Source organism: Lepidochelys kempii, chromosome 5, assembly GCF_965140265.1.
Source record: "Lepidochelys kempii isolate rLepKem1 chromosome 5, rLepKem1.hap2, whole genome shotgun sequence".
Taxonomy (NCBI): domain Eukaryota; kingdom Metazoa; phylum Chordata; order Testudines; family Cheloniidae; genus Lepidochelys; species Lepidochelys kempii.
The window spans coordinates 62038562-62050902 of record NC_133260.1 but is presented as its reverse complement, the minus strand read 5'-3'; the positions used below and the strand labels follow the sequence as shown (position 1 = coordinate 62050902).

Here is a 12341-nt window from a genome sequence, read left to right as displayed (position 1 = left end):
CCAGCAGGCCTTCATCCAAAAGACCTCTTTCACTCACTGAATCAGCTTCTAGAAATGCTTCTTAAACATTATATATATAAAGAGTTAAGTGGTCACAGTAAAAGGAGAGATGAAACTGGGTGATGACTTGGCTGTAACAGGTTCTTGATTGACACCAGATGCTCTTCCAACCTGGCTACTCTTTTCCTTTACAGCCTTCTTCACACTAAAGGCTGACTCAGAACTGGATTTCCCAGAACTGACCCCCAAATTGAGCCTTTCCCTATGACTAATAGCTGCTTCTCCTTCCTCCATAATAAACAGCTTACTCTAAAATAGTGTTCTAGTGTGCAGTGCTCTGTCTCCTCTGATGTGCTGGCATCTTATGTTTGTTTTAACATGTTTGGCAGCTTGCTTTCATGTTGCACTCTTACCATTTAGCAATGTCTAGCCAGCTTGGGTTCCAGTGCTACATAATTATACCACAGCTTGTCTTTTTTTGCCTGTAAAACTGGCTTACTGTTGCCAAATCCAGAACAAGAATCAAACATTGAATTGCCACTTGTCCTATATATGATTGGGGAATTGCAGCTATTACTATGGCATGAATAGTTGGGGTTTCCTTTCGTCTGGTGGGGGACTTAATTCCTGCAGCTCTATGTGTAAACCTTGCTTCCCTGGGTTTTATGCATTATTCACATCCCTAGAATGAGTCCTGTCTGGGCAGGGTTAAAATGGTCACTAATACTCTGTAAACTTTTAAAGGGACAGCTATCCTTGCGAACCAGTGGCTTAAGGATACTTGCAGAAGTTAAATGGAGAACTTTAGAAATACTTATAAGGCTCCATCTAGTGCCACTTGGTTAAGTAAGTTACAGCATTCTTCCTTATAACTACTGACTAAATTGTGTTTGTTACCTATATAAACTGTTTCTGAGTTTTTGTGCCCCACTGTTGGAAAGTCACAACAAGTTAAATAAGTATATGGGAGGGCTGTAAAATCTATTAGCAATGTCATTAAAAGGTTTAAAGCAAACTTGCACAATGCACGTGTATTTAAATGACTAAAGTTTCTGTTGATATTTGAAATTGCAACCATATTCTAAGTTGTTAAAATCATGAAGACAATTAAAGTATCGGGGTAGCCGTGTTAGTCTGTATCCACAAAAACAAGGAGTCCGGTGACCATTAAAGTAATTATTCAAAGTGTCTTGCTTGTCGTAGTGAAGGAAGGAAACATTCTTACTGGTCCATATAACAGGTGAAATGTGTACTTATAGTCAAACATGATCTGAGAAGGAAAATATTTCAAATGTGGTTTTTAAGATCTATAACTTTTAAACAAGTTAATATTTTATATTGAAATTCTAAAAAGTAATTTTCGTGTGTATAAACTATAAATATGGTGTATAAGGTTGGAATCTGAAATTGACACTTGCATGTTAGAACAGATGACATTTTGGACACTCTGCTGGTGGCAATAAAACTGCTTTCCTCACTGCAAGTAAATGCATCTTGAATGAGATTTAATTGCCTGGGACTTACAAACAATTATGGTAAATTATAACCTTATTTTTAAGTGAAAATCAGTTTCTCAATTCTCGTGGTCTTTCACAAAATATACCGAGAAAAATATTTTTATTATCAGGCTTCATTATTCTGCAGTTTAAAAGAAAATTGAAGTATTAACAAAAGAGTGAAAAATCTGAAGAAAAATTAGTGTCTTCATAAGTACATGTTGCTGTTTTATTATCTTCATAAATGTGAATAAAAAGAAAAGGAGGACTTGTGGCACCTTAGAGACTAACAAATTTATTTGAGCATAAGCTTTCGTGAGCTACAGCTCACTTCATTGGATGCATTCAGTGGAAAATACAGTGGGGAGATTTATATACATAGAGAACATGAAACAATGGGTCTTACCATACACACCGTAACATAAATGTGAGTGGGATTCTCTCTATGGAAACTAACTCCCTAGCTGCAGTTCAAATCAGCAGGAATTGAAAATGAGAGAGGGTGGGATCTGTCACCATTTGAACAGATGGCAAGTTAAAGAACTACAAAGCTGTTACATAATACTAATTTTGTTTTAATTAACAAATTTCAAGTTGGTTTAGCCACTGAAATTTCTAGTTTAAAGAAACCTGACTAGTTTTAAAGGATTAGATCAATTTAAATAATCTTATAACAACTCCGATATTTTTCTACCCAAGCAGTCATCTACATCAGAATGCTTCCTGATTATTGAATTATATTTCAGATGCCTTTCAGTATTTTAGCAATTGATTAGAATATCTTTTTATATCGCTACAGTTTCTGGGTGGAGAAAAAAGGAGACACTCTTCATAATTAACATCTAAATGGTCCCAATTATGTCTTGCAATTCACAAGTCATTGAGATGGCTGGGGAATGAAGAGTTCTCACTCTTGCAGCTGCTATTTTTTTTTTTTTTTAGCTGGTAATACCTGTCTGTTACCTATCTATCTAGGCTATCAGAACACTTGCTTGGCTTTGGAATGCACTCTCTGCAATAGGAAAGTTTTTTTTATTGAAAATTTAGAATTTGTATTGCATAGAATTGAGGAATGCTGTAAATTTCTATTCTCTTCACCTGAACCTGTGATTCCTCTGCTCTCCCTAATATTACCAATTCTTGTTTTGAAGGCTTTCGGTGTAATACACATGAGCAACATTTCAGAGGAGGCAGTAGCCAAACTTGTGGATCTGTGAGGAGAGGGTCAGGGTCAAGGATAACCCTGAAAAGTCTTAGTGAACCCATCACTGTAGTGGCTAGATACCATGTTCGTAGGCTGCAAAGCAGTATTGCGCTTGTGTTTAATACTCAAATAGTTTACATTAAAAAAGTGACTGAAAAGCACCCTCCCTTGTTATAGCTACTAAACTAAAAGTTTGCCTCCTTGCACATAAACTGAATTCTTAATGCAAGGATTCTTAATATTTTGGTTTTAAAAAAACAAACTTAGTCATAACTGCAACAAAACTGTTAACTGAATCTCTTCAGCATGGTTCATGTTGCAGGAAATCCTGATTCTTTACTTAGCATGCACAGATTGGGATGAAAATGTAGGAGATGGGGCCAGCAGTAATCTATGATGGAAAGGTCCTAGAGCATATGGAGTGCCCTTTTTAACATTTTTATAAGGCCAAGTACACACCCACTTTCTGGATAAAATCTTGCACTGTTATACTACTATGTTTGGTAGCAATGGTGGGAGCACTAGTGTACACAGGCTCAGGTGGCTGCTGGCATTCTTACTGCTGTGTTAGGTAATCCTGATATGTGTGGGGTTAGGCAACATGATAGTGAAAATGGCTGAGCCCTGTTCACACTAGTATTCATTTCAAAGGCAGAGCTGAATGAAATACTAGTTTGCTTCCCCATGCAAAAGTAGAATGAATGCTGCAGATTATTCTGAGTGCCTTTTAATGGAAAATCCTTCAGTTTAAAAATCTCAAACATAGCTGTCAAATGACAATGGTAATTGCTGCTAGTCCTGACCAATGAGAGAATAGAGTTGAGAACATAGATTTCAAAAATCTACTACCTTAGGTTGGGTTTACTCAAAAACTAAGTAGTCAATCAAGTTTCTCAGTTGCAGAGGCAGAGTAGCTAATAACGTGAGTCCAGTATATAATCTTATTATTTACACTTGGTGCTTATGGAACTCATGCAGCTAATCATTTTTTTAAAAAAAAATTCTTCTAGGCAGTGTTTTTGCCCATGTGAGGCTTTTGATTTCACTTGAATGGACAAATCACTTGAAAATGTACACTAAGGAATAATCCTCGTTGGCAGGAACATGGACCAAAATACCTAATAGGTTTGTTTTGATTTCTGTGGTCCATGCTTCCTCAACTACCTTCAACTGGCTTTCTGCTCTTTAGTCCTCTCCAGTTTGACCATTTTTTTTTTTAAAGACCTGTCAGAGTACAGAAGGTTTCATTATAGAACAAAAGCACGTTAGAGATTTTGATGCATCTGTTGAACCAACTTGGTAGAAAAATGGTGGTACATAATTAACCTTATTCAGGGGGTGGAAGATACTTGTGCATGGAGATTGAGACATGTGAGCAGACAAGGTCTCTGCCCAGAGGATCTCTTGATAAACTAAACAGTAAACCTAGAAGAGAATAAGTTTGGTGGTTTTGTTTTCCTCCCAAAACTAGATCTTGGGTAATTGCATGGAGCAGTTCCACTACAGTTGTTTTTGTAACATTCTGCTACACAGGCTTGTATTCATTCTTTACCTCAAATGTATGTTTAGCTGGAAACTATTTTTTTTCACCCTGGGGTGAAATGTGACTGCAGCAATGTTTGAAAGACAAAAGCTACATTTTATTGCCATTTGATTTAACTTTTACATCAGTGGTTCTCAAACTTTTGTACTGGTGATCCCTTTCACACAGCAAGCCTCTAATTGTGATCCCCCTTATAAATTAAAAATACTCTTTTTATATATTTATTTAACACTGTTATAAATGATGGCGTTGAAGTGGAGTTTGGGGTGGAGGCTGACAGCTCGCAACTCCCCCATGTAATAACCTTGCGACCCCCTGAGGGGTCACCACCCCAGTTTCAGAACCCCTGTTTTACATTAAGGTGGTGATGCTCTGAATAAAGTCCATCATAGTTGTATAGGCATGAACAGTCCTGCCAGAGGGTTTCTCCCTGTGTTCACAAGCAGGTCTGAGTTATACTCGTACTGCACTTAATACCTCAGTATTTTATTTTCTCTTGGTGATCTCTCTGTCTCTCTGTCTTTCTTATTGCTATTGGCCTCTTACGTTTAGTGCAAAGTATGTGTGGCTTCTTTGTTTGACCACACAAACTACTGGATCATTTTACTTGGCAAGGGTGCTGCAAAGCAATAAAGCCTGAACCCTACTTAGGCTTCCACTTAGCAGCTGCAAGTCCACTAATTTAAGATTTGAACTTTGGGTCCTTCATGATAGTGCATCATGCTACAAAACAGATCAGAAATTCCTGCTGTCATATCAGAATTTGAGATTAACACTGGGTAAATTACTGCAGTGCAGAACTCTCTTTTTTTGAAGGTTGGGATTGAGGGAAGAAAGCTTGCATTCTGAATGGTTCTGTCCTTTTATTTAGATAACATGTTATGTTCTCATTTGCTCATTTTGGGTTGCTCTGTGATTAGAAACTTAATTCTTATGTGGCATTTTCTCAGTTGAAATAGATAACCTAGTGTGTCAGTCAGCATTCCTTTGCTGAATTGAAAACTGGTTTATATTTCAAAATCTGTGAGCTTGTCTAATAGCATATGGCTATTGCATTAGCCTACACAGTCACTACATTAGTGTCTGACTTGATGCTTTGTGAGGAACCCTGATACATAACTTTTTACTTAGAATATTAAACTAAATTTTACTCCAGAAAATTGAAACAGTGGATTGTTTCCTCTAAATTTTCTTTGTACCGGGAAGGCTACTAACTCTACTGACCACTACATTTTTGTTCTCGGGCAAGTGTTAGCTTGTATTTGTCATCCCCCTGCCCCTCCCCCCCACCCCCCCCCCCCACACACACACACACAAGTTGTGTGCGTGGAGGGGGGGACTGTGTGAGGATGAGTGCTGTGTTGTGGAGGTGAGGGGGGGTTACCCCAGGGTGATTCCTCTCCAGTATTGCACACTAGTCTCTGTCCCTGCCATTTGCAGCCTTAGGAATTTGGCCAGGAGTCAGTTTGGGGGGAGGGGGGCGCGGGTCAGACACACACCCCCTCCGGCCAGGTTCTCCACTGCTTCTCAGTAGCAACTGCCACAACCCTGGAAATCAACTGCTGGGTAAGGGCGGGGGGGGGGGGGGGAATTTGGCCCCTTCAGACTAGAGCCACTGCTGACCTGGATTGTCAGCAGAGAGCCCAGGCAGCCCTCTCCCCTAAATTCCTGTGCATGGGGCATCCCAGAACTGCTGCCTTCTCCCAGCTGTGCAAGCATGTCTGTGAGACTTCTGTCCTCCTAAAGTGCTCCCAGTCATCTACTCTGCAGGGAGGAGACTGGTCCTCATGCACCCTGGTCAGAGAGAAGGGGGGAGGGGGAAGAGCAGGTTCTTAAAGGGCCACACCACATTCCTGCTAGGGTCACACAAAGAGACATAAGCAGCACTGGAATCCTAGAATCATAGAATATCAGGGTTGGAAGGGACCTCAGGAGGTCATCTAGTCCAACCCCCTGCTCAAAGCAGGACCAATCCCCAATTAAATCATCCCAGCCAGGGCTTTGTCAAGCCTGACCTTAAAAACTTCTAAGGAAGGAGATTCCACCACCTCCCTAGGTAACGCATTCCAGTGTTTCACCACCCTCCTAGTGAAAAAGTTTTTCCTAATATCCAACCTAAACCTCCCCCACTGCAACTTGAGACCATTACTCCTTGTTTCATCATGTGGTACCACTGAGAACAGTCTAGCTCCATCCTCTTTGGAACCCCCTTTCAGGTAGTTGAAAGCAGCTATCAAATCCCCCCTCATTCTTCTCTTCCGCAGACTAAACAATCCCAGTTCCCTCAGCCTCTCCTCATAAGTCATGTGTTCCAGTCCCCTAATCATTTTTGTTGCCCTCCACTGGACTCTTTCCAATTTTTCCACATCCTTCTTGTAATGTGGGGCCCAAAACTGCACACAGTACTCCAGATGAGGCCTCACCAGTGTTGAATAGAGGGGAACGATCACGTCCCTCAATCTGCTGGCAATGCCCCTACTTATACGTCCCAAAATGCCATTGGCCTTCTTGGCAACAAGGGCACACTGTTGACTCATATCCAGCTTCTTGTCCACTGTAACCCCTAGGTCCTTTTCTGCAGAACTGCTGCCTAGCTGCTTGGTCCCTAGTCTGTAGCGGTGCATGGGATTCTTCCGTCCTAAGTGCAGGACTCTGCACTTGTCCTTGTTGAACCTCATCAGATTTCTTTTGGCCCAGTCCTCTAATTTGTCTAGGTCCCTCTGTATCTTATCCCTACCCTCCGGCATATCTACCTCTCCTCCCAGTTTAGTGTCATCTGCAAACTTGCTGAGGGTGCAATCCACGCCATCTTCCAGATCATTTATGAAGATATTGAACAAAACCGGCCCGAGGACCGACCATTGGGGCACTCCGCTTGATACCGGCTGCCAAATAGACATGGAGCCATGGATGATTACCCTTTAAGCCCGACAATCTAGCCAACTTTCTATCTACTTTATAGTCCATTCATCCAGCCCATACTTCTTTAACTTGCTGTCAAGAATACTGTGGGAGACCATGTCAAAAGCTTTGCTAAAGTCAAGGAACAACACATCCACTGCTTTCCCCTCATCCACAGAGCCAGTTATCTCATCATAGAAGGCAATTAGATTAATCAGGCATGACTTGCCCTTGGTGAATCCATGCTGACTGTTCCTGATCACTTTCCTCTCCTCTAAGTGCTTCAGAATTGATTTCTTGAGGACCTGCTCCATGATTTTTCCAGGGACTGAGGTGAGGCTGACTGGCCTGTAGTTCCCAGGGTCCTCCTTCCCTTTTTTAAAGATGGGCACTACATTAGCCTTTTTCCAGTTGTCCGGGACCTCCCCCTATCGCCATGAGTTTTCAAAGATAATGGCCAATGGCTCTGCAATCACATCCGCCAACTCCTTTAGCGCTCTCGGATGCAGCGATTGCCACATGGCCATGCAGTTTGCAGGGAACATTACTAGACACCAACATTAGGAACTTTTATTACGTAGGACCAGTTACATGTAAACTGTTCAGAGTACAGTGGATTGCTTGAATTGTTGGATACTTGATATGGGCCCATAAATATATGCTGAGTCGATATACTCATTCAAAAGTGTACCTGAAGAACATATTAAAATCCTGTTGTAAAAGGACCTGTTCTTTTGCAGTGAAGCTATGGCCAAAGACAAAACAGTCTAATTTTAACACACAAGTAGGTTGAGTTAATGACTAGGCTCCCCCAGAGTCTTTAGTTTTCATACAGGTTACAGGTCAAATTACAAATTGTCTTATCTTCACTAGGTTTTTAACTGGAATTAAGAATACACCTTCTCTTCCTAGTAAAGACAAAGTCACAGATATCTTTGCGTCAGTTACATTCTGGTAATGGTTTTTGAGGGTTGTTTAAACAAGGTGGCTTGGAGTATCTCAAGTGTTCACAAGACACCTAGCCCCATATCACTTGACAACAAACTTCCCAAGTTCCTTTGATACTATTTAACTCAGTGTGGAGGCAAGATCCTTGACCTTGGAAGCTTCACGTAGTTCTGAATGAAGTCTTAAAATTAACTTTTGTCAGCAAAACACTGCTTGGTGCATATGTTTAGCTACAAGGATGGAAATATGGCTAAGCAAAACTGGAACATGGTATAAGCAGAATTTCTATTAGCGTCATTCAAATTTTCTCTTAGTTTCATTGAAATTTTTTTCTTGTTGCTTGTTTCAGAGTGGTCAAAGTTAGGTGAACCAACTAAATTGTCTTCTGTATTAAGAAACAGGTAAACAATTAAAATTTACCATTGGTAGCTCTTTCTTGGCTTCCACAGTGAAACGTCAGGCCTATCAGACGAAGAGTATGTCTTCATTGTACTGTTAATCCAGACTCTTACCTGGGTTTTAGCCCGATCCCCTATACAATCCACACAGAAAAACCCTCTAACAGGTTTGGAGGTGCGTAAAGCTCAGGCTAGTTTATATAGCTGAGGTATAAATAGAACATGAGCTCCAATCTAATTCAGTGTGGAATTTGCTGACTTTGAAGTGAGGTTGCAGACCATATCACTGCTGATATTCCTCCAATGCCCTTCCCATAAATCCTCTCAAAAGACAGACAAGTTTTCCCGCAATTGACTTGGAGAAGGAGCCCTATAGTGTCATCACAAAGAACCATGGGATATGACCCCAAAGTCACAGGTGAGTGCAGAAATAGTAAGGTCATGGTAAAGCATATAGGGCTTGGCCTCACCAAGGCGACCCCATAGCAAACCTAGATGTTCAGATCTGAGTGCCAATCACTTAGGGTCAACAGTGTTGTGAAGAAATACCCTTTATTTGATTACTTTACTAAATTTACTACTTTAAAAAGAAATACTGTCTGAGAAGTTAGCTTAAACTAAAAATGGTGGAGTGCCCCATTTTGTTGGGGAATAGGGAACACACTACTATTAGAAAAGGAGTACTTATGGCACCTTAGAGACTAACATTTATTTGAGCATAAGCTTTCGTGAGCTACATACGAAAGCTTATGCTCAAATAAATTTGTTAGTCTCTAAGGTGACACAAGTACTCCTTTTCTAATAGTAGTGTGTTCCCTATTCCCCAACAAAATGGAACACAAGTACTCCTTTTTGCGGATACAGATTAACACGGCTGCTACTCTGAACACTACTATTAGGAGCAGCATAAAAATTCCATCAACATGAAGGTTTTTTTTGACAATGCTTTCTTTGACTGTAGCAATGTTGCTAGCATTCTCAAATTCAGAGTCCTCTGATGGTTAGTCCTGCTGCAGGAACTCACAATAATATGAAGAGCTCCTTCTTTCCCACAATCTTTAGCCCTGTGCATGTGGAAGCTCTCATCTTCCCTCCCACAGGAACTACCATCCAGTCTTTTCCTCTGCTCCTATCTCATCACCACAAACCCCACTCTGCCACTATTCCTCTTTCTGTTCTGCCCTGCCCTTCCCTCTCACCAACTCATGTCTGTCACCCCTCATTCTCGGCACTTCTCAGCCTCCTTCCCCCCCAGCTTGAGTCAGGAAGCGTGGAGGGGAAAGTTGTCTCTCAGTTCTTATGGCTAGCAGCCACAGAGGCAATAGGAGGAGCAATTTCAGGAGAAACTGTGCTCAGTCCCTTGCAGCCTGGGTTGGGGCACGTCTCAGCTGGTTTGTAGTGATGACAGATGAGTGGTCTGGCCAATATATTGGAGCTATGTAGGGATGGGTTATGATCCTTATGGATCGAATCTTCAGAAAATTTAGTTACGAGCCTCTAACAAACTTCTACTGAGCATATGTGAACTGCAGTTTTCAGAGACTTGTAACTTGGCCAAATTTAGACAGTGTGTCAGTGATAGCAACAGGTACATACCTGACACCAGGGTGACCTCTTACCAGATTTCAAATTCCTTCTACAAGACATGGGGCCCTAGAGGTTTCCAGTAAAATGGTTGTAAGGTTTTTTTTTACATGGGTAAACAATCTTTTGTTACCCTAACCCTGTCACTTGGAAACATCTGAAATATTTTGCCTGAAATTTCCCAAATTCTGTCTGAAACATACCTGGTATGGAATATTTCAGCTGAATGGCTAAAGTTTGGCAAATTTATAAGAAACTGGAAACAAGGCCTTATGGAAAGTGTTGAATAGCCATAACTACAGGCAATGCTATCAGCTATACCTATAAATATTTACTGACTTTATTATATTATGTATTGTTTGGAAGAAATAAATATAATTATCATACAATCTGATAACTTTAGATTGAAAATGTATGCAATTTTCAATCAAATAATATTGGAGCGGTGAGAGAGGAAGGGAGTTGAATCAGACCAGGAAATATGATTTTTATTTTTAAAAAACTCATGATTTGCAGGGATCTGATTCAAGGTTTTTTGAATTTGGAGTTGGCATTATTATGTAGAATGTTGAGCATTAGTTGGCATGCCTTACTGCATTTTTTAGCGCAAAAGCTACACTTTAAAATTGTAGTCTAATTTAAAATTAAAACTTTAACTTTAAAAATTACATGGGACTTCTCAACACAGATTTGAGTATATTTTTTTGCCTCTTAGTGTGTACAAGACTGGCTATATGTGTAGTATTTTTACAGTGAAGAGCTTATTTACTCCAGTTCGTTGTATTTGGATCAATCCCAGAATTTCCATTCATATAGTGTTAGGATGCCCACAGTTTTTTAGATTCTCTACTATAGCTTTTTCTGATTAAAATAAACAATGCTGTGTAGGCAATTAAAACAGGGTGCCATTAAGCATCTTCTTAAAATATTTAAAACATTCTGAATCAGAGTTAATGATTACATGCAGTACCACAACACATGCCTCTTTATTCTTTAACAGGCATCCAGAGTTGTTATAAGACAAAATTATATTGCCTTAGTCGTCTTTCTGTAAAATTTCACTGCTGCCCAACTATATTCAAGCATCTTCTCTCAATTTTTTAGGTTTGTTATATTTTGATCTAAGGAAACCAAGAAACCTATAGACTTTTATTATGTAACTTGTAAATGTAAACTTATGGAATACTTGAATAGGCTTTAACACAGTTTTTAAAATGAGCTATTTTTTGCTGTTACTTTTAATTTTCACTTAATTATTGGAACTAAAAAGTCGTGGAGTGAAGCTTCAAACAAGAACTCTAGTTTTACAGATTAACAGACACTTCACTGTCCTACTCCTGGTCTCACAAAATGCTATCTAAGTTGTCTCTAACTACTCTTTCAGGACAAATTCTGAAACAGACTTTCTGCGTTCAATTTTTTTGGAATTCTTTGTTCATGGTTTCAATTAATGTGTTCCTAACACTGAAGTTTACAACAATGTAAGTGTCAATTAAAAGAATGATGAAAGACTCTCCTTCCTTTTATGTTGGGTAATCTGCTTCTCTTTGGTTTTTTGACATGCAAGAACAGCATGTTTCTACAGTCATATAATCCCAGTCAGTTTAGTTCTCTCGGTACTAAATTGCTGAGCATGATCTGCAGTTAGCTTCTTACAGTATATTAGCTAAATATCTAGCAAGGAGTGACAGGCATTTAAAAAAAGCTCTCATTTTTCTTATTCTGGGTGAGGTTGCTGTATTGCTGAGTTACAGTTAACCCTTTTAGGTCATTTAATAATATATGTAGGGCCCTACCAAATTCACAGCCATGGAAAATGCATCATGGACCATGAAATCTGGTCTTTTGTGTGTTTTTACCCTATACTATGCAAATTTCACGGGGGAGACCAGCATTTCTCAAATTGGGGGTCTTGCCCCGAAAGGGAGTTGGAGGGAGGTTGTGGTATTGCCACCCTTATTTCTGCGCTGCCTTCAGAGCTGGGTGGCTGGAGAGTGGTGGCTGCTTACTGAGGCCCCAGCTCTGCAGGCAGAAGCAGAAAAGTAAGGGTGGCAATACCATACCATGCTATCCTTACTTCTGCGCTGCTGCTGGTGGCGGCTCTGCCTTCAGAGTTGGGCTCCTGCCAGCAGCCGCCGCTCTCTAGTTGCCCAGCTGTGAAGGCAGCACTGCCTCCAGCAGCAGCGCAGAATTAAGGGTAGCAGTACCACAACCCCCTCTACAATAACCTTGCAAAAACCCCCAACTTCTTTTTGGACCCCTACAAT

The 12341-nt window shown here is 40.3% G+C and overlaps 1 protein-coding gene across 3 annotated transcripts in view; it reads left to right on the top strand.

Annotated features, from left to right (window-relative positions):
* ELL2 (elongation factor for RNA polymerase II 2) overlaps positions 1–12341 on the top strand; it is a 79272-nt gene that overhangs the window by 1542 nt on the left and 65389 nt on the right. The window lies entirely within an intron of this gene.